The following is a 23,146-nucleotide window of genomic DNA, read 5'->3' as shown; positions in this document are numbered from 1 at the left end:
GTAAAAAGACACTGTTTGAAGGCGTTTTGCTAGTGCTTTACAAGGCGTATTTCGGGGCGTTTACTACGTGTGAACATGCCCTTAGTCTGGAATCCAGGACAGGAGTGGTTTGTGTGTGGACAATATGATTTACCAGCACCTCTACTCAATGAGATTGATAATGCAATAGCATGGAGATTAATAGTCAGCATGTACAAGAAAAGGGTCACTTACATATTATCTACAGCTGTAATATATAGCCTCCCGCAATAAGATTACGGAGTGCCAATGGTTGTCATAGCAGCCTGGGGCCTAATGAAGGCCCCCAGGTCTGCCATATTTCTACCCTTATTAATCCCTGACAGATGGCGTAAAAAAAATGTTTTCATTCAAAATGCCAGAATTGCTGTTTTTTGGTCACCTCATATCCCACCAAAAAATTTTTATGAAAAGTGATCAAAGTCTCATGTACCCCAAACTTAGTATTCATAAAAATTAAAGCTCACCCTTTCCAGTTTCCCAGTACATTATATGGTACAATAAATGGTGCAGTGAAAGAGCTACAACTAGTTCCACAAAAAACAAGCCCTCATATTGTTATGTCAACGGAAAAATAAAAAAGTTATGGCTTTTAGAAAGTGGGAAGAAAAAAACAAGCGGTCAAGGGGTTAATTAAGCTCAAATTTGTCTAAGCGTTGTGTCTATGTCTGAATAAGTCTGTGGGGTAGAGCTCGTAGACTCGTTCTGAGAGGCTTTGACCAAACACATTCCCTGTTACTCAGCACATTACATGATAGACCAGTCAACTGCCAGCACATAGTGGAATATACTATATTATACATTCTAGGGGTAACGGAAGGGGTGTGGCCTCATATGAATATTTATGAGAAGTCATTTTAATTTAGAAACTGGTGAAAATGAAGAGAATCCCCCTCATATTGTATAATATATAATTATCATATCTTGATTGGTTTTAAAACATCCAAAAGTATTTTGATGACAAGGGCTCTTTAACCCCTTAGTGACCAGCCCATTTTAGGCCTTAATGACCAAGCTATTTTATTCGTTTTTCTATAGTCGCATTCAAAGAGCTATAACGTTCTTATTTTTTCATCTACATAGCTGTATGAGGACTTTTGCGGGATTAGTTGTGCTTTTTAATGGCACCATTTTTGGGTACATATAATTTTTATATTAACTTTTATTAACCTTTTTGGGGGGGATTATAAAAAAAAACTGAAATTCCGCCATTGTTCTATGCGTTTTTAAATTGACGCCGTTCACTATGCGACGTAAATAACAGGTTAGCTTTATTCTATGGGTCGGTACGATTACGGCGATACCACATATGTAGAGGTTTTTTTATGTTTTACGACTTTTGCACAATAAAAACACTTTTGAACTAAAATTATTTGTTTTTGCATCGTCGCTTTCCAAGAGCCGTAATTTTTTTATTTTTCCATCAATGTAGTGATTTTTTGGGCTTGTTTTCTGCGGGACAAGACGTAGTTTTGAATGGTACTGTTTTGGGGTGCATGAGACTTATTGATTCATTTTTATTATGACTTTTTTGGGGGGCAATGGAAAAAAATTGCAATTTCGCCATGGTTTTTTTTTTTTTTTTTTTACGGTGTTCACTTTGCGGTTTAAATTACATATTAACTTTATTAATGGAGTCATTACGGTCGCGGCGATACCACATATGTGTACTTTTTTTTTTTTTTTACACTTTTACTAAATAAAACCACTTTTTATGGAAAAAAATGGTTTTATTTATTTTTTTACTGTACTTTTTATTAATAATCTTTATTTCACTTTGATGACTGATTTTATTAGTCCCACTAGGGGACTTTACTGTGCGATGTTCCGATCGCTGCTATAATGCTCTGGTATACTTCGTATACCAGAGCATTATTGCCTGTCAGTGTAAATCTGACAGGCAATCTGTTAGGACGTGCCTCCGGCGCGTCCTAACAGGAATATGTCCAGGGCAGACCTGGGGGCTTTTATCAAGCCCCCGGCTGCCATGACACCCCATCGGAGACCCGCGATTTCATTCGCGGGCCGCCGATGGGTGACAGAGGGAGCGCACTCCCTCTGTAAACAAAGTTAAATGCCGCGGTCGCTATTGACGGCGGCATTTAACGGGTTAAACGGCCGCGATCGAAGTAAACTTCGATCGCGGGCGTTGGAGCAGGAGCTCAGCTGTCATCAGACAGCAGAGCCCCGGCTCCTGCCTGCACGGGAGACCCGTGCAGGACTTAGACTAGGCTGACGTGAAAAGGCGTCAGCCTAGCCTAAAGCCCATTAGTGACCGACATAAAAAGGCGTATTAGTGGTCACTAAGGGGTTAAATAAGATAATACATCCCTGCAGAAAGTAGTTCTGGCCAGTAAGCGATGACATCACAAACAGTCTCTATGATGTAACTTTCTAAAAGTTCTATCTCTATGGAAACTAAACATTCCGCCAGTAACCAATATACATAGTGACAGTTTAATACTGCATCACTTCATTTTCACGTCACTGTGAAGTGAGGAGCCAAATACCCACAGTCGCGAAAATGACCGGACGCAGATCTACCAGACCTAACAAGGGTGCCAGATACCAGGAGCTTGTATCCAATGGTTTATTGAACCTTTTATTGGAGAAGGAAAAGAAACGTAAGTGTAAAACATTTTTTAATCAGGTATGAATAGGACCAAAAGCGTAGCTGGCAGGGGGGCGGTGACCCTGGGCCCCTTTATATGGTAATGCCCACCAACCAAGGTTCTAAATAGCGATCAAAATGTTTTCCAATTGCAACAAATAGTTCTGCCTTGTCGCCATTAGTAACTAGCACCACCGCCTCGCTGTTGCTTTACGACAAAACAAATTGTCCCTGCATCTAGCAGGCGCACCACACTAGGCACATCTGCTAGAAGACCTGGACCTGAGGCACGCGCTATCTGCCAGAGAGGAGCAGGAGACGAGTGGGGGAATCCTGGCTACTGGCAGCGACGCGCTGCTCTGTAACTTCTGCCCCGGCCATCATCAAAAAATTTGGGAAATATGCCAGTGGCGCTCTGAATGTGATTACTCTGGGGGGGGGGGGGTCCTGGAAACGCTGGATCTGATTATAACATTGGGGGGTTGCTGGAAATGATGATAGTGATTACTCTGTGGGGTAGTTGGGGAAAGCTGGATGTGAATATATCAGGGGGGAGGGGTCCACTCAGGCCGCAGATTTATTTTGCCCCCCATGTGTTGAACCCTTAGCTGTACCTTTGTGTGAAACTTAATATGTGTCAGATTATCAGATATTACGGACTACCAGGTGGTTATAGAAAAGTATATAGAACTCACTTATTAGGGTAGAGAAGAATTTCCTAATACTTTACATTTTTTCCACTATTAGCTGCTCAACCAATCAAACTCAAATTTATAAAGAGAAGACGGACTCTAAAATATTATTTAGAAAGAGCCGCCATACTTCCAGAGATCGGGGAGCCAGGGCTGGACATTGAATGTCATCTTTACACTGAGTAAGTCACTATTTGTATAGTACAATACCTGCTGTTCCTATTTAGGGTTCATTTACTTTTATGTATTGAGGAGAGAAGGTGTGATGACTCTTTACACTTCATGTGCAGATTCTTATATCTCAGACGACTTATTTCTCATCAGTATTTACTGTCTCTTCTGAACAGATCGGAGATTGCCGCCATGTTAACACCAAAAAAAAGAAAACTAGAAGAGGAGCCCACAGCCCCCGACCAGTGAGTTACTCTCAGTGATGGCACCAACTTCACACCAGGGCTGGGCAATTATGACCTAAATCAAAATCATGATTAATTGAACATGTAACCTCGATTACCATTAATGAATGATTAATTAGACCACACCTCTTTTTGCTGGCAATGCCCCCTATTTGTATACTATGCCATTGAATTAATATTTATTCCCTAAGCCTGCTGTATATTGCTGTATATAATATACCCCAACACTCCCCCAAAACATTATATTGCCCCATAGCTGTCCCTACACATTATAATGCCCCAATAATTGCCCGCCACACAGTATAATTCCCCCATAGCTGCCTCTACATAGTATAATGCCCCCATAACTGCCTTCACGCTGTATAATGCCTCATAGAATAATAATATACATATTCACTTAACCCCGTTCCACTGACGAGAAAAGGCGATCCCTCTACTCCTCTGGTCTGTGCGGCACGGCGAAGATAGGCACGATGACATCACTGCCTAGTGTCTTGCGATACATAGTGAACGGTATAGAGCATAAGTACCTTTCGGTTCCCTGCTCTACCTTTGGATTTAACTGTACCTTTGTCCTGAAGATGCAGATACATTTAAAACCAGGAAAAAATAATTGCTAAAACCGAAATTCGCAAAATGATGTTGATTAATTGCGCTGAACTTTTTTTGTTTAATTGCCCAGTCCGACTTCACACTATAACATAACAAGGTCCTGAAATCCTATTTCTTGTATATTATTTCTATAGAACATAAGGGTTTTTTCTTTTTCAGGCCTGAAAACCAAAAAGGAGAGAAAAAAGAGCCAGGGAGAGCAGCAAGTACCACCAGCGAGCTGCCCCCTGAGAAGAGGACAAAACGCCACTATTAGTGACGAGGTGATACAGAGCACTAATAATGTCTTCACTTCTGTGTGGGGGAGGGGAGATGACGACCCCGCTGTAACAGCCCACCTGGACAATTACTTGAGGGGATGTAGAAACATTCACAAACAGCTCAGTGTATATATCAATAGGAGGAGAACGTCTCTTTAGCCCCTTAATGACTGTCATTTTTTTATTTTTCATTTTCGTTTTTTTCTCCCCTCCTTCCAAGAGCCATACCTTTTTTGTTTCTCCATCAATAGAGTGCTGTGAGGGCTTATTTTTTGCGAGAGGCACCATTAAATGGCACCATTTAAAGTACCATATGTATTGAAAAATGATCTTTGCGGGCTGAAATTAAAAACAATGTAGTTTTTTCTCTGTTCTTTTGTTTTTCTGTGGCTCAATACGATTACGGTGATACCAAATAAATATATATGTATATATTTTTTTATATATATATATATATATATATATATATACATACATATTTTTTTCACTACTAATAACTTTATTAAACTTTATTCTACACATTTCATTAATCCCCATAGGGGACTTGAACCAGAGATTGTTAGATCGCTGGTAAAATATACTGCAATACTAATGTATAATTGTCATTCGCACAGACTTCTGTTAAGCCATGCTAGAGGTACGTCTTAACAGAGGCAGACAAAAGGCAGCCTGGGGGCCTTCATTAGACCCCTGGGCTGCCATGACAACCATCGGCACCCAACGATCGCATTGTGGGAGTGCCGATGAGATGTCGGAGGCCCCCCCCTCATTTTAACGCCTCAGATGCTGTGCTCGCGATTGAGCACAAAATTTAAGTGGTTAAATAGCCAGGAACAGCGAGATCGCTATTCCTTCCCGTTAGTCCCGGGTGTCAGCTGTAATACACAGCTGACACCTGCTGAGTATGGAGCGCACTCAGCCCGTGTGCGCGCTCCATACTTCCCCATAACGCTTATCATGTACATGTACATGCGTCAAGGGGTCACTGCGTCAAGGGTTTAATAGCAGGTCATATCTGTTTGGATACACATTTGATGACATATCATGCTACATAGGTTAACAATGGCCGACATCAGAGGGGTCAGGATAGACAATAATAAATATAGATCTGCAGAGAATAAAGGGTTAACGAAATTGTCTGTAATATGTTTTCTTTTTCCAGGTGGTGACCTCCCCAGAACATCAGGGGAGAAAATCCAAAGTCACCTTAAGTTATACCAACCACCACCTGTCACCATCAAAAGCTACGAGATGCCACCAATTATCACCAACATTCAACACCTATTACCACCAAATGCCACCAATTGCAACCTGTCACCATCAAAAATCAGATGCCACGAATTACAACCAATTACCAACAACTACCACCAGATGCCACCATTTACCACTGTCACCTTCAACTACGACCAGATGCCACCAATTGCAACCACCAATAACCACCAACTTCGAACAACTAACCTAAATGAACCATCATCAGCTACTACTATGCCTTGAACTATTAACTAACGTTTCCAACAACCACCACTACCTGCCATCAGCCAACACCATTTGTAATCAGCTGCTATCAACTTCTAGCAACAGTAACCATCAAATATTATCAGACGCCACCACAAAATGCCAGTCAACACCTGCCACATTCAGCCATCACCTGCTGCCTTTATGTTATGTTTTTGTTTATTTATTTTTATATTTTTATCTATATATTTATTTTGTTATAATTTTTTTTACATAGTTATATATTTATTTTATTATTTATTTAGTTACCTTTTATGTATTTATTCATAAATTTTTAAATATTTATTTTTATATATAGTTATTTTTAGCATTTATTTACATTTATTTTTGTGTATTTATTCATAAATTTATTTTTTTATTATTTATTTTTTATATAGTGCTATATTTATTTTAATTATTTATTTATTTATATTTATTTTTTGATTCATTTATATATAAATTTTATCATGTATTTTTAATAGTTTTATATTTATTTTTTATATATTTAGATTTATATATTTTTTTATAATTAATTTATTTTTATATATTTATTTTTATATTTTATATAATGTACATATTGTATATATTGTAAATAAGATTTATATATTTTTATACCAGCTCTGGAGTCGGCTGTGTTCATAATATTCCTGTATAAAGCTATCGGGCCCAGGAGATGGTGATCCTGTTGTCGGATCCAGTAACAATATATATAAACCCATATGTGCATAATGGTAAAGACCCTCTGTTTACAACGCCCTTCCCCACACAATACTACTAGACAGCAGCTAATCTAGTTCATGTATCCAGCTGGGTGGCGTGGGAATCCTCATGCTTTGGGCCCCGTAGCAGCCGCTATGGCTGCTATAGTTGGCAGGGTGCCCTATCGCCGGCCCTACCTACAAATGTATGCAGCGGGGAAGGGAGAAAAATGTGTCTCTGTTCCTCAGCCAGATAAAAGCAGCTCACTGCCTTTGCCCACCGAAGGATCCTCCGGTGAACCAGTCTGACGTTGGGGCCCAGCATTGATCTACTTCCTGACAAAGTCATATTGCTTGCCTTCAGTCAACACTACGGGGAGCTTACTCTACAAAGATTCATTGACATGACCAAAATAGAGAGACAGGCCCTCCTTTCTTTGAGCCAAAATGACACCATTATCATTAAGGAGGCGGACAAAGGGGGTAATATCGTATTATGAGTGAAACAGTGATGTCAGAGGCTATAAAATACGGAGTCCCCCAGTCTAAGCATCGCAAGCGCTCTGGCCGGGGACTACTATCTTAAGAAAGCCCTTGACGTCACCATCTATATATGGACAGACATTAGGAGCTTTGTAATGCGAGAATCCCTGGCCAGAATGTCGGCAACGCTCCTAGGGGAAGCCCCTGACATCACTATGGGATGGAGAGGCTTTAGTGCAGCAACAACTGTTTATATGTGGCTCCCTCTACATCGCTGTATGAAAATCAGGAAAACTAACAAAGAATTAAAGCAAACATGTCATCAGTAAGTGACATAACTTGCAATTTCACAGCAGATGAGCACCATTTATTGGACAAGGAGCAAAAATGAATGTTACCTACGGCTTCAGTATATGCTTCACTGTTCTGTTCAGATTGTGTTAGTAATCTTGCTCTAGATTCAGCACCCTTAATTAGACTAAAAGGATTTTTTTTTTCTTTGAACCTCTTTCTCAAGAGATCACATTCTTTGGAGAAATCTTTATCACTGGAACAGTTTTTTCGTATCCTCCTGAACTGGCCAAACGGTAAGTTTTTTAGCCATGGCGGATAGTGAGAACTCCTGAAGTCCAAGTAAATTGTTTACGTCAACTGTTTTGAAATGGGTTTTTGTGGTTAGCAAATGACCTTTCTTCTCAATTGTGAGGTCGAGAAAATCTATTTTACTGACAGAAGATACATGTATGAAAGTAAGTTCAAAGGTATTATTATTTAGGTGGTTCATAAATGGCGTGATCATGGATGAATCTCCTTTAATGACAAAGATAAGATCATCAATATAGCGTTTGTAAAGTATAATATTGTCTTTGTAAACGTGATCTCCATAGATATATGAATCTTCAAAAACACCCATATAGGGATTAGCGTACGATGGGGCAAAACGTGACCCCATCGCACAGCCTTTGACCTGTCTATAAAAACACCCTTCAAACCTATATCTAGAAGTGACCGCAGAATCCAGGCGGAGACTAGTGGAGTGAGGGTCGCGCGTGCGTGCAGATCTCTCTATTCTGTTGTATGGTTGTTATGAATACAGTCGAGCAACTCTTGCTCGGCTGTTTCAGTAACTCCCACCGCTGACAGGGAATGGAATCTCTCTCTGTGAAGGTGGTAACGTATGGCGTCTCTAACACCGCTAACAACCGGATTTGGACCACTCTAATGCCCTTTCTAGTGACACTTGTCTTTGGCACGTTTCATGGCGAGGACTAGAGATGAGCGAACTTATCAAAAGTTCGGTTCGGCTAGTTCGCCGAATTTCACAAAAAAGTTCGGTTCGGACCGAACTAGTTCTGACCGAACCTGTCACTTACGTGTGCCGAGCATGCTACTGTCCAGGGTGCTGATAGAGTTAATGGGCTGCACTAACTCTTTCAGCAACCTTCACAGTACATGCTCGGCGCGCGGAAAATACCATTTAAATGTAATAAAAAAATAAAAATTATACGTTCATACTTACTTTCCTCCTGTCCGGCCTCCAGCGATGACGTTTCATCCCTTTCGCCGCTGCAGCCAATCACAGGCTGTAGTGGCGGTCACGCACGTCAGGATGACGCTTCATCCCACGTGACCGCCTCTGCAGCCAATCACAGGCTGCAGCGGCGACATGAATGAAACGTCATCGCTGGAGGCCGGACAGGAGGAAAGTAAGTATGAACGTATTATTATTATTTTTTGGCATGTATGTATGTTGGCATGTATGTATGTATGTATATCTGTGCATGTATGTTTGCATGTATGTTGGCATGTATGTATATATGTGCATGTTTGTATGTATATTTGCATGTATATATTTGCATGTATGTATGTTTGCATGTATGTATTTTTGCATGTATGTTGTCATGTATGTATGTATGTATGTTGTCATGTATGTATATATGTGCATGTGTGTATGTATATTTGTATGTATGTATGTATGTTTGCATGTATGTTTGCATGAATGTATGTATATTTGCATGTGTGTATATATATATATATATGTATGTATGTTGTCATGTATGTATGTATGTTGTCATGTATGTATATATGTGCATGTATGTTGGCATGTATGTATATATGTGCATGTGTGTATGTATGTATATTTGCATGTATGTATGTTGTCATGTATGTATATATGTGCATGTATGTTTGCATGTATGTTGGCATGTATGTATACATGTGCATGTTTGTATGTATATTTGCATGTATATATGTTTGCATGTGTGTATGTATGTTTGCATGTATGTATGTTTGCATGTATGTATGTTGTCATGTATGTTTGTATGTATGTTGTCATGTATGTATGTATATATGTGCATGTATGTATGTTTGCATGTTTTTATTTTTGCATGTATGTTTGCATGTATGTTTATATATGTGCATGTATGTAATTATGTTTGCATGTATTTATGTTTGCATGTATATTTGTGCATGCTTGTATATATGTATGTATGTATCTTTGCATGTTTGTTTGTATGTATGTATGTATGATAGTTTGCATGTATATATGTGTGTATGTTTGCATGTATGTATATTTGCATGTATATATGTGCATGCTTGTATATATGTATGTATGTTTGTATATATGTATGTATATTTGTATATATGTATGTATGGCCATGTATGATACTGTCTGCTGGCGCCCTGTATCTAAGTCAACTTCGCGGCAGGCTTCTATACATGGTATAACAGTCACTATCACACATTAAACTGAATCTAAGCCTACGACATGTTTTATTTCATTTTTTTTTTTTTTACAGGTTTGGTGTTTGGACTACGTCGGTTTCGAGGACTACTTCGATGACGGTTTTTTTTCTACAATAAAATGGTTAATGAGGGTTGTGTTGGGGGTGCTTTATTTCAATAAAATATTTTATCTATATCTTTGTCTTTTTCTTTTCAAATTTTATTATTACCACTTTAGTAATGGCCGCTGTCTGAGTGACAACATCCATTACTAATGCGAGGCTTAGGGTATGTTCACACGGCGGGGGTCCGTAACGGCTGAAATACGGGGATGTTTCAGCCTGAAAACATCCCCGTAAATTCAGCCGTACCGGCATGTGCAGGCGCTTGAACGCCGCGTCAATTACGGCCGTAATTAGCGCTGCTATTCATTGGAGTCAATGAATAGCGGCTCCAAATACGGCCAAAGAAGTGACAGGTCACTTCTTCTACGCGGGCGTCTATTTACGCGCCGTCATTTGACAGCGGCGCGTAAATATACGCCTCGTGTGAACAGACAAACGTCTGCCCATTGCTTTCAATGGGCAGATGTTTGTCAGCGCTATTGAGGCGCTATTTTCAGACGTAATTCGGGGCAAAAACGCCCGAATTACGTCCGTAAATAGGCCGTGTGAACATACCCTTAGTGTTAGCCGGTGCAGAGGCTAACACTAACCACCATTATTACCCCGGTACCCAAAACCACCAGGGGTGCCGGGAAGAGCCAGGTACGATCCAGTACCCGACCATCTGTTGTGATGGTCGGGCCCTGGGGCGGCCGCAGGCTGGTATTATGAGGCTGGGAAGGGCCAAAAACAGTGGACCTTCCCACCCTTGTAATGCTAGGCTGCTGCTGCTGTGTTGTATCTGGCTGGTTATAAAAGTGGGGGGGACCCCACGTCATTTTTTTAAATTATTTATTTATTTACATTTTTTTTTTAAAAAAGACATGGGGTTCCACCCAATTTATCATAACCAGCCACATACAACACAGTGTTATTAGCCTGGGAATGGACAAAACCAGTGGCCCTTCCCACCCATGTAATGCCAGACTGCTGCGGCCTTGTATATGGCTGGTTATTAAAAATGTGGGAGACCCGTCTATTGCTAAATTTGTTAAATTCCAAAAAAAAAACGACGTGGGGGTCCCCCCCATTTTTATAACCAGCCCGATACAACACAGCAGCAGCAGCCTAGCATTACAAGGGTGGGAAGGTCCACTGATTTTGGCCCTTCCCAGCCTCATAATACCAGCCTACGGCCGCCCCAGTACCCGACCATCACAACAGATGGTCGGGTACTGGATCGTACCAAGCTCTTCCCGGCACCCCTGGTGGTGGTGGGTACCGGGGTAATAATGGGTGGTTAGTGCTAGCCTCTGCACCGGCTAACACTAAGTACCGCCTTAATAATGGACGCTGTCAATCAGCCAACTACCATTATCTAGGCACTAATAAAGTTTGAAAGAAAAAACACAAAGACAATTCTTTTTTATTGAAATAAGAAATCCCCAACAAAACCCTCGTTAACCATTTTATTAAAATTTGAAAAAACGCAGATCTACGCAGTAGTCCAACGAATCGTAGATGTAGTCCAATCGGTACATCAAAATCTGCAACAACATAAAAAAACAGTTATCAATGTGAACAATACCAATACTTCTACTCACCTACACACATATATACACGCACACACAAACAAACAACCATACACAGACACACACATATATACACAAACACAACAAGATATACACACACACATAAACAGACAAACACACACATATACACGAACTCACACATATACAAACAAAAACACACATATCCAAACACACACACACACAGTTATACACACATACACGAACACATATACACAAACACATATACACAAACACATATACAAACAAAAACACACATACCCAAACACACATATACACAAACACATATACACAAACACACCCATATATACACACAAACACACACCCATATACACACATATACACATATACAAAAACACACACAAACATCTACACACAAACATATACACAAATACACCCATATATACACAAACATATACACAAAACACATATACACAAACACACCCATATATACACACACACATATAAAAACAAAAACAGACAAAGTCACATACCCAAACACACATATATACACAAACACACATACACAAACACGGTTTCTTTTAAATGCTGCTGGGGAACCCGCTCGATCCACTATATACGGCTGCGCTACAGTGCAGCATTTAAAAGAAACAGGATCCTGACCTGTCCATAGAGTTTAAGGCAGCACAGAGTATTTCAGGAGATGAGCGTGCAGATTCAGTGCTGCTGCGAACTCTGCTCTTACCATTACGTAGCTCTCAGTCTGTTACCTCTCCTCCACTCCTGTCCTCCAGAACACCTTCACATGATTGGCAAGTCACCACGTAATGGTAAGAGCAGAGTTCACAGCAGCACAGAGTATTTCAGGAGATGAGCGTGCGGATCTTGTGCGGGGTGGTGACTTGCCAATCACGTGAAGGTGTTATTGAGGACAGGAGTGGAGGAGAGGTAACAGACTGAGCTACGTAATGGTAAGAGCAGAGTTCACAGCAGCACTGAATCTGCACGCTCCTCTCCTGAAATACTCTGTGCTGCTGTGAACTCTGTTCTTACCATTACGTAGCTCAGTCTGTTACATCTCCTCCACTCCTGTCCTCTATAACACGTTCACATGATTGGCAAGTCACCACCACGCACAAGATCCGCACGCTCATCTCCTGAAATACTCTGTGCTGCCTTAAACTCTGTGGACAGGTCAGGATCCTGTTTCTTTTAAATGCTGCACTGTAGCGTAGCCTTATATAGTGGATCGAGCGGGTTCCCTAGCAGCATTTAAAAGAAACAGGATCCTGACCTGTCCACAGAGTTTAAGGCAGCACAGATTATTTCAGGAGATGAGCACGGGCAGCCGTTCGTTTTTCCGAGCCGTGCTCCCATCATGCACACGACCGTAAAAACACCCGTTATTGCGGGTCGTAATTACGACCCGCAATAACGGGCTCATAGACTTCTGTTACCCACGGGTACCTTTCCGTATTCTCACGGGAAGGTGCCCGTGCCGTTAAAAAAATAGAACATGTTCTATTTTTCTATTTTACGGGCCGTGCTGCTATAATTATAATGACAGCACGGTTCGCAAAAGCGGCTAGCTGCCCGTGGCCGGCCGGCCGTGCTCGTACTTACGAGTCGTAATTACGAGCACGGCCCGTAAAATAAAAAAATAGAACATGTTCTATCTTTTTAACGGCACGGGCACCTTCCCGTGAGAAAACGGGAAGGTACCCGTGGCTAACAGAAGTCTATGGGCCCGCTATTTCGGGTCGTAATTACGACCCGTGATAACGGGTGTTTTTATGGTCGTGTGCATGAGGCCCCGTAATGATGGGTGGCTACATGTGTGCACCCGTCATTACGGCAGCGTTGCTAGGCGACGTCAGTAAGGGTATGTGCACACACCCTAATTACGTCCGTAATTGACGGACGTATTTCGGCCGCAAGTACCGGACCGAACACCCTGCAGGGAGCCGGGCTCCTAGCATCATATTTATGTACGATGCTAGGAGTCCCTGCCTCTCCGTGGAACTACTGTCCCGTACTGAAAACATGATTACAGTACGGGACAGTTGTCCTGCAGCGAGGCAGGGACTCCTAGCATCGTACATAAGTATGATGCTAGGAGCCCGGCTCCCTGCACTGTGTTCGGTCCGGTACTTGCGGCCGAAATACGTCCGTCATTTACGGACGTAATTAGTGTGTGTGCACATACACTAAATAGTCACTGTTCAGGGTGCTGAAAGAGTTAACTGATCGGCAGTAACTGTTTCAGTACCCTGGACAGTGACTACCGATCACAGTACCTGTAAAAAAAAAGACGTTCATACTTACCGAGAACTTTCTGCTTCCTCCAGTCCGGTCTCCTGGCCGTTGCCTTGGTGACGCGTCCCTCTCGACATCCGGCCCGACATTCCTTGATGACGATGCAGCCTTGTGAGCGCTGCAGCCAATCACAGGCTGCCGCGGCCTCTGCAGCCAATCACAGGCTGCAGAGGCCTCTGCAGCCAATCACAGGCTGCCGCGTCAGAAAAGGTCGGACTGGAGGAAGAAGAGGGACTCGTCAACAAGACAACGACCGGGTACGTATGAAATGCTTTTTATTTTATTTTTAATCAGCAGCCTCTTTTCTCTATCAGTGATTGATAGAGATAAGTGGCTCCCGATTTGTATAATGTTTTTGACCGGGTTCGGTCAAAACGGGTTCGGCCGAACCCGGTGAAGTTCGGATTCGCTGCGAACCGAACTTTACCGGAAGTTCGGACCGAAACTGGGTTCGGTTGTCCCGGTTCGCTCATCTCTAGCGAGGACACTACAAATATGCCACAGGTCATACTTAATTCCACAAAAGTGAATAGGAACAAAGAACACACATGCGGGTATGTATATGGCAAGAAGTGTATAGACGCTGCAAATGTATTAAAAAATATACATTTATTAAATACAATGACTCCACAAACACATGATAAAATTACTTAAAAAAGCAGAAGGCTGCTATAGCTGGTCTGGCTGAGGGATGACGCCCTAATAAGCAGCCCAATACAATCAACCTCAAAAAAGACCTACCTAGATACCTCTCAAACAATGACAATATGGGAAATAAGAACACAGGTAAAGAAGAATGATGTATCAAAGCATGAAAGTGAACATGTCCTTAAAGCGTAATGGTATGTCCATAGAGAGAAGTAATAGAAGTAAAAAGCGCCCCACGCGTATCGCCACAACGTGGCTTCCTCAGGGGTACCATTATAATGAAAAGCAAATTCTTATATAGAGACTATTAGAGTAATAATTGTACGTAGGTGTGTGCTAAGTAGCTATCACTTACCTCTCCCTCCCTGCCCCGTTGAAAAAGGTGAATAAAGTGCTAAAAAGGGAAAAGTAAAAAATAATAAAAAATAAATAAAAAAGAAAAATAATAAAAATGTACAAAATAAAAAATATGTAATATATATCAAGTGTAAAAACAGTGAAAAAGCAATGAGGACCTCGATGGTAATAAAAAGTTTCCTTGTCGTATCCCCTCACAGAAGACTCCCCCCCCCTTCCAAATATGCCGGTCCATTCAAATATTTTTTGAATCGCTAGCTAGAAACATTCAAAATATGAAGTTATTCAAACAAGAACAGGATAACATGACCAAAATAGAGAGACAGGCCCTCCTTTCTTTGAGCCAAAATGACACCATTATCATTAAGGAGGCGGACAAAGGGGGTAATATCGTATTATGAGTGAAACAGTGATGTCAGAGGCTATAAAATACGCAGTCCCCAGTCTAAGCATCGCAAGCGCTCTGGCCGGGGACTGCTATCTTAAGAAAGCCCTTGACGTCCCCATCCATATATGGACAGACATTAGGAGCTTTGTAATGCGAGAATCCCTGGCCAGAATGTCGGCAACGCTCCTAGAGGAAGCACCTGACATCACTATGGGAAGGAGAGGCTTTAGTGCAGCAACAGCTGTTTATATGTGGCCCCCTCTACATGGCTGTATGAAAATCAGGAAAACTAACAAAGAATTAAAGCAAACATGTCATCAGTAAGTGACATAACTTGCAATTTCACGGCAGATGAGCACCTTTTATTGGACAAGGAGCAAAAATGAATGTTACCTACCAGACTGGGCCCCATAGCAAACTTTTGACTGGGGCCCCCCTCCCCTGGGTGTCACACAATCCCCCCTTGTAGATAGTGCCTTTTTTACAGCCCGCTCTGTAGATAACGCCATACAGCCCCCCTGCAGATAACGCCATACAGCCCCCCTGTAGATAACGCCATACAGCCCCCACTGTAGACAACGCCATACAGTCCCCCTGTAGATAACGCCATCCCCCCCCCTGCAGATAACGCCATACAGCCGTACATAACGCCATACAGCCCCCCCTGTAGATAGCGCCATACAGCCCCCCTGTAGATAGCGCCATACAGCCCCCCTGTAGATAACACCATACAGCCCCCCTGTAGACAATGCCATACCGCACCCCCTGTAGATAACGCCATACAGCCCCCCTGTAGATAGCGCCATACAACCCCCCTGTAGATAGCACCATACAGCCCCCTGTAGATAACGCCATACAGCCCCCCTGTAGATAACGCCATACAGCCCCCCTGTAGATAACGCCATACAGCCCCCCTGTAGATAGTGCCATACAGCCCCCCTGTACATAACGCCATAGCCCCCCTGTAGATAGCGCCATACAGCCCCCTTGTAGATAGCACCATACAGCCCCCCTGTAGATAGCGCCATACAGCCCCCATGTAGATAACGCCATACAGCCCCCCATGTAGATAGCGCCATACAGACCCTGTATGGCGCTATCTACAGGGGGGACTGTATGGCGTTATCTACAGAGGGGGTCTGTATGGCGTTATCTACAGGGGGGACTGTATGGCGTTATCTACAGAGGGGGTCTGTATGGCGTTATCTTCAGGGAGGACTGTATGGCGTTATCTACAGGGGGGGACTGTATGGCATTATCTACAGAGGGGGCTGTATGGCGCTAACGCCATACAGCCCCCAATGTAGAGGACGCCATACAGCCCCCCCTGTAGGGAACGCCATACAGCCCCCCCTGTAGGGAACGCCATACAGCCCCCCCTGTAGGGAACGCCATACAGCCCGCCCTGTAGGGAACGCCATACAGCCCCCCTGTAGGGAACGCCATACAGTCCCCCCTGTAGGGAACGCCATACAGCCCCCCCCTGTAGGGAACGCCATACAGCCCCCCCCTGTAGGGAACGCCATACAGCCCCCCCTGTAGGTAACGCCATACAGCCCCCCCTGTAGGGAACGCCATACAGCGTCCCCAACCCCCCAAAAAAATGCGACCTACAGTGTGTCCTCCAAAAGACATGTATCCCCTATCCACAGGATAGGGGATACATGTGTGATCGCTGACAGCGATAGGGAGAACGGGGGACCGAAAGTCCCCTCAAGTTCTCCATGACTAACTTCTGACTTCCGGCGTCTGCGCAGCTCAATAAAAATTAAAGGAGCGCTGGTCACGCATGCGCACAAGCGCGACCGGCGCTCCATTCATTTCTATGGAGCTGCCGACACAGACCCCAGAAGTCCGAGGTTTGTGATGGAGAACTTCAGGGGACTTTCAGTCCCCCGTTCTCCCTATCGCTGCAGGCGATCACACATGTATCCCCTATCCTGTGGATAGGGGATACATGTCTTTTGTTTAATGGCAGAGCGGGGAGATACCTCCCTGCTCTGCCGTACTGTTCAGTGGCGTCGAGCTGTAGCAGCCATAGCGGCTGCTAGCGGAGCCTCCGGCCATGCTGGGGGCACGTGCCGGCGGGCGACACGGGCCCCCTCATGCCGCAGGCCCCGTAGCAGCCGCTACGGCGGTAGTTACGCCACTGTTACCTACGGCTTTAGTATATGCTTCACTGTTCTGTTCTTCATGAGCTTCTAGCAATTTCTGAGGGGAAAAAATTGATAGCATGTCTGTAAGCACACGATGTTCCAGATAGCATGTCTGATCAAAAATGCCTCCCATCCCTTACCTCCAAATCACATGTGCCAACCTACTACCCTATTGCCACATCCCCTTAAATCTCATTCACTACCCTGGCGACGCCTGCACACACTGACCTTTATTTGTTTACATTCCCTTGAATCTGAAAATGGCGGGAACATTTCTTCATATTTCTCCACTGCAAGCTGAAAAACAACATGAGACCAGTCATAATCCTGTGCAAAATATCTGATGTGTGTGCCTCGGATCAAAGGAGGAGCAAAGAGAGTTCTCTGGAGAAGACTATACTATACGGTCATGTCAAGTTGTATACTGCATGGACATTGCTGTTCATTGCACTGCATATTATATGCAGGGCCGGCCTTAGGCTACAGGGTGCCCTGTGCGGAATTGCCCTTTGGTGCCCTCCCACTCCATTTATCATTGTTATGTATTGTCGGCATTTGGTGCTTTTGTTTGTGCATTTGTCCTGCCGAAAAACGTGTCAAAAGTGCTTGGTTTAAGCGTCCCATTGACATCAATGCTATAGCGTGCCGTTAGTGCATACGACACGTTTTGTTTAAAAATGTGTCGCGTGAAAAAAGTAGTATCAGGTCAATTCTTTGGCACGTAAAACGCGGCGAAAATGCGCCAAAATTTCACCTAATTTCTCTAGTCAATGGGAGCTCTGATTGAGCGGAAAAAACGCGATGAATACACGTCAAAAGCGCTTGTAGTTTAAATAGAACTTTACAAAAACACTAGTGTTTTTAAGGGTATGTGCACGCACAAAGTAAAAAACATCTCAAAATACGGAGCTGTTTTCAAGGAAAAACAGCTCCTGATTTTCAGCCGTTTTTTATTCAAAGTCGCGTTTTTCGCTGCGTTTTTAACAGTCATTTTTGGAGCTGTTTTTCTATAGAGTCTATGAAAAACGGCCCCAAAAATGGCTTAAGAAGTGACATGCACTTCTTTTTCGTAGCCGTATTTTTCCGCGGCCATTTTTTAAAACATCCGCTTAAAAAACGCCCTGTTGGAACAGAATGCCGTTTTCCCAATGGGCAGATGTTTGGAGGCGTTTTGCTTCCGATTTTTCCGCCGTTTTTAGCACAGTGTGAACAAGGCCTACGTTTTGGTAAGGTTGTTTTCACATTACGTCCTGCTTGTCCATTTATCATATGCGGCGGAAAAGCTCCTGGCGTATACATTATATGGACACAAAAAAACATACAGTATAATTTTTTTTTAACCTCCATCAGGTGTATGGGACTGTTTACCATACGTTCTGGGAGCTTTCCCGATGCATATATTACACGGATGGGCAGGATATAATGTGAAATTATCTTTAGGCTGAGTTCACACGGGGCGGATAAGCTGCGTAAAAGAATGCAGCGTATCCACCCTGTGCGCCGCAGGGAATTTAGGGCGAAAAACCGCACCAAACTGTGGGGCAGTTTCTCGCCTGGAATGTCTGCTGCGAAAAACTGCAGCACTTAGCCAGCCTGCAGCGGCGGTCACATGGGATGAAGCGTCATCCCAGGAGGCCGGCCCTCTGACATCATCCAGGCCGGCCTCCTGGGATGACGTTTCATCCATGTGACCGCCGTTACAGCCTGTGATTGGCTGCAGCGAAGGTCACATGAGATGAAGCGTCATCCCAGGAGGATAAAACACAGATTCCTAGGTAAGTATAATATATTGTTTGTTTTCTGAGTGGCGTTTTTTGCGGCAGGATCGCTGCAAACCCGCCGCAAAAAACACAACAACTGCTATTTGTTGCGGAATTTGCCTCCCCATTGAATACAATGGGGAAAACCTGCAACAAATAAGGTGCGTTTACACAAATACAATTGACGTATTGCGGAATAAAACATTGCACCGCAGGTCAGTTTTTTACACTCAGTATTTACGCAGCGTGTGGAGGAGATTGTTTTATCTCATCCACTTTGCTGCTACTGTATTTGCTGCAGATTTTCTGAAACGAATTCCGTTGCGGAAAATCCACAGTATCTACGCAACGTGTGAACTGGCCCTTACTCCGTTTACTCAAAGGCTATCTTTTGTATAACAGGACAAAAATATTAAAACTGCTGTCCACGTGGGCAATGTTGGTACTTTTTATTACTTCTTATTTAACTCACTGTAAAGGCCGTAAAAAAAAAAAAAGTAAATAGCCAAAATCGCTGTTTTTTGTTCACATTAACTAAAAAAAATTTAATAAAAAATTAATAAAAAGTTGCATGTCCAAAATATTGTACCAATAAAAGCTACAGCTCATCCCGCAAAAAATAAGCCCTCACACTGCTTGGACAAAAATATAAAAAAAGGATATGTCTCTCAGAATGTGGCAAAACAACATATATTTTTTTTAACAAATAGTTTTCTTTGTAAAAGTAGTAAAATATATGAAAGACCTATAGAAATTTGGTATAACCGTAATCGTATTGGGCCGCAGAATAAAGTTAAGTTTTTGTTTTTACCGCACGATGAAAGCCGTAATATCAAAACCCAAAAAACTATGGGGGAATCAGTTTTTTTTTCTAATTTCAGCCCGCAAAGAATTTTTTTTAAGTTTCCCAGTACATTATATGGTACTATAAATGCTACCAATCGAAACTACAACTCATGCCGCAAAAAATAAGCACCGTCCTATTGACGGAAAAATAAAAAAAGTTATGGCTCTAGGAAGGCGGGTAGTGAAAAACGTAAATGAAAAAGCAAAAAATGTCTCAGTCCTGAAAAGGTTAAAATAAGAAAGCAGCTCATATCTCTCTCTTCCCGGACGTTCCTGCATTGGGGGCTCCCATCACCTCTGTTCTCGGTTTGTATACAGAGTGGCTGCAGTGGTGACATCACGTCGACAGTACATCACCACTGCAGCTGCTCTGTATACAAACAGTGAACAGAGGTGACGGGAGCCCCAGCGCAGGAACGTTTGGGAGGAAAGGTAAGTATAAATTAATCTTTAGGGAATATTCACACGCAGTAGCAAAATACGTCTGAAATTACAGAGCTGTTTTCAGGCGAAAACAGCTGGGGAATTTCAGAAATTTTTGCAAGTACTTGCGTTTTTCATGGCGTCTTTTACGGACGTTATTGGAGCTGTTTTTCAATGGAGTCAATGAAAAACGGCTCCAAAAATGTCCCAAGAAGTGACATGCACGTCTTTGACGCGGGCGTATTTTTACGCACCGTATTTTGACAGCGACGCGTAAAATGACACCTCGTCTGCACAGAACATCGTAAAACCCAAGCAATGGGCAGATGTTTGCAGACGTAATGGAGCCGTCTTTTCAGGCGTAATTCGAGGCATAAAACGCCCGAATTACGTCTGAAAATAGGCCGTGTGAACATACCCTTATTTTTAATTTCTCCTCTACTGCTTCAACAGAATTTATTTTTAACCTCTTTAACGTAATGTGCACAGGGTCTAAAACGGCAACAAATGGCAAATGTGCACTGTGGAGCAACTGAACAATGTGCCCATCTGCCTTTTATTAACATTCGTTCAGTGCCACCTTGGTGCCCATTTGCCACTTATTTCCCCTTTAGTGACATGTTCAGTGCCCCCTTGATGCATATTTGCCATTTACTGCCCCTTTAGCACCCTTTGTCACAGAAGAACAATAAATGGGCAATAAATGGCAAATGGGCATCGAAGGGGCACTGAACAGGACACTAAAGGGTCAATAAGTGGCAAATGGGCACCAAGGTGGCACTGAATCCTCTGCCAATTTGCCATTTTTAGACCCTCATCAGTGCCCCCATACAACCAAAGCCCCACAGTCTGACTGACCTACTGGGCTTCTTATTCTTAGTGCACTGCGTCCGCTGCTGATGCTGCTGGAACGGAGCCCTGGGAAAATAGCCAGAGCAGGACCGCATGGTAAAATAGTCTCCTCCCTGTCTTGCGTCCTGAGTGATGTCATCACGCCTGATCATCACTCAGGATGTAAGACGAGGAGGAAGAGAGGGTGAACGGGGGAGCAGTAGTCGCGGCAGCCAGTAGTGAGGTCAGTGAGTGACACCTGACCCGCTAGGCGCAGCAAGCAGTAGCCGCAGAGCGGGAGAAATTCATCCGCTGGCGCCCCCCTTACAGCATGGCGGCCGGCGCCCTGTGCGACCGCACGTGTCGCACGTAGCTAAGGCCGGCCATGATTAGGCCTCGTGCACACTTCAGACACCGTTTTCACGGCCGTTTTTGACGGATCCGTGTGCCCGTTTTAGCGGCCATGTGCACTCCCGTGTGCACTCCCGTGTGCACTCCGTGTTTTCGTTTCCGAGCGCCGAGCATGGTACTGTCCAGGGTGCTGAAAGAGTTAATGGGCTGCACTGATCGGCGGTAACTCTTTCAACACCCTGGACAGTACCATGCTCGGCACTCGGAAAATACAATTTTAATGAAATAATTTTTTTTAAAAAATAAGTTCATACTTACTTTCCTCCTGTACGGCCTCCAGCGATGTCGTTTCACCCATGTCACCGCTGCAGCCAATCACAGGCTGTAGTGGCGGTCACGCACGTCAGGATGACATCAGAAGACCGGCCTCCGGGGATGACGCTTCATCCCACGTGACCGCCTCTGCTGCCAATCACAGGCTGAAGCGGCCTCTGCAGCCAATCACAGGCTGCCACGTCAGAAAGGGAGGTCGGACTGGAGGAAGAAGAGGGACTCGTCACCAAGACAACGACCGGGTACGTATGAACTGCTTTTTATTTTATTTTTAATCAGCAGCCTCTTTTCTCTATCAGTGATTGATAGAGACAAGTGGCTGCCGATTAGTGTAATATTTCTGTAATGTATCTCTGCCCGCCCGGCCGTTGCTAGGCAACGGCTCCGTCACACACGGACGGCACACGGATGCCTTCCGTGGGCCTTCAGTTTTTTGGATGGCCCCATTGACTTGCATGGGCCTCACGGTCACGGAATCTCGGACCAAAGTAGGATATGCTCTAGAAAAAAGAGGGGGAGACGAAACCTCCAGCTCACCTTTTGTGTGTGAATTTTGCACTTGAGTCACCGCACGGATCCTCGCGTCGGCACGCGATATGTGTTCAATAGAAGACAAGGACGAGGTGGATCCAGCGTTGCTGTGAATAAAACGGAACTTGTTCCAAGTTTAATAAAGATGGTTTAAAAATCAGGATCAATCTGGATGATGTCCTGAGGTGCTTAGGAGAGATGTGAGGGAAATTGAAAGAGGATATGCTCTACTTTGGATCGTAACGGAGCAACGGGACCGTCAAAAAAACTGAAGTGTGCATGGCCCCATTGAAATAAAAGGGTCAGGGTGCTAGCCGTCAGAAAAACGGATAGCACCCTGAAGGAAAAAACTGAAGTGGGCATGAGGCCTATGGACGAGGCAGAGGCGATATCCAGGAACAAGGCTGAGGTTAGGATCAAGGTCAATCAGGGGTCAGAACCAGGAACAATAGCATAAGGAATGAGAGCCAGCACAGGGTATGAACCACAATCAGCAGGCAAGGCAGGGCATTATCTTTGGACACTGGTTGGCAAACTAATGCCA

The sequence above is a fragment of the Rhinoderma darwinii genome, chromosome 4 (genome assembly GCF_050947455.1).
Source record: "Rhinoderma darwinii isolate aRhiDar2 chromosome 4, aRhiDar2.hap1, whole genome shotgun sequence".
Classification (NCBI taxonomy): Eukaryota; Metazoa; Chordata; class Amphibia; order Anura; family Rhinodermatidae; genus Rhinoderma; species Rhinoderma darwinii.
The sequence above is the reverse complement of the archived record's forward strand: the minus strand, read 5'-3'. Positions refer to the sequence as shown.